Here is a 1,130-nt window from a genome sequence, read left to right as displayed (position 1 = left end):
GCTTTCTGACCTTACAGAGGCAGCAACACAACTGCCAGTGTTGGGGAAAGTTACTTTTAAAAGTAATGCATTACAATATCGCGTATAATTATGTTACTTAGTTACTTTTTATGGAATGTAATGCGTTACGTTACTTTTGCGTTACTTTTTAAATCTGGACAGGGCTTGCTTGTTTGTTTTTAAAATAAAAGTTTACTACTTTTACATTTCTCTTAGTTTCATGTATAATTGTTACGGGACTGACAATAATCAGCAACACACCAATGTTATTTTCGTAAACTAAAACTAAGACGAAAACGATTGATCAAAAAACATTTTCGTAAACTGAAATGAAATAAAAATATCAAAATAAATGAAAAACGAAACTAACAGCAGTTATTGAAAAACTAACTGAAATAAAATAATATATATAATCGTTTTCATAATCATTAAGTTCTCATCCCGTGGCGGAACAAAATATAGGAGCTGTGTGGCGATTTAGGGAATTACCTGTAAATGGCGCATCATGCACATGAGGTTATCTGACGGAGAGACACAAAGCAGTTTTAAGGCTGAATCCTGCACGGGTCCTGTTTGGTAAACCCGCACCAGCAGTAACATTAGGCTACTTAACAGAACACCCGACCCGTTATCCAACAGCAGCACTATTTTAATTCTGTTTGAAAAACCCGTTTGACATAAACATAATAGACTGTGACCCGAACCGCACCCGCATTAAATCTACTGCATCAGTACGGCAAAATTATTTATTTTCTCATGTATCACAAGCAATCAACCCAAAATTAGGCATCCTAAATTGGTGCTTTGAAGAAAAATAAACAAGAAGCAGAAAAAAGTTGAGAACGCGCGACATTTCTGTAAACAATACAAAACTTTTGCCTACATCCTGTGAACAATCTGCCAGGCTATTTTGAACAAATGTGCATAAACTACACGCTTATAATTCTTTCTAAATGAAAATAACATTTAAATATGCCTTTACTGTAAAATGCGATTGTCTCTCCTTAAACTCTGCAGTGTATACGTGGCCGTTGGTCCTTTATAGAAGCATTAAAACTTATAAAATAAAATTATATATTCTACCGAAAGCCACCCAGCCAACATTTGTGTGTGGGGCCCATGTGGGTTTG

This window comes from Sinocyclocheilus rhinocerous, unplaced genomic scaffold (genome assembly GCF_001515625.1).
Source record: "Sinocyclocheilus rhinocerous isolate Xijiao unplaced genomic scaffold, SAMN03320098_v1.1 scaffold1277, whole genome shotgun sequence".
Classification (NCBI taxonomy): Eukaryota; Metazoa; Chordata; class Actinopteri; order Cypriniformes; family Cyprinidae; genus Sinocyclocheilus; species Sinocyclocheilus rhinocerous.
The sequence above is the reverse complement of the archived record's forward strand: the minus strand, read 5'-3'. Positions refer to the sequence as shown.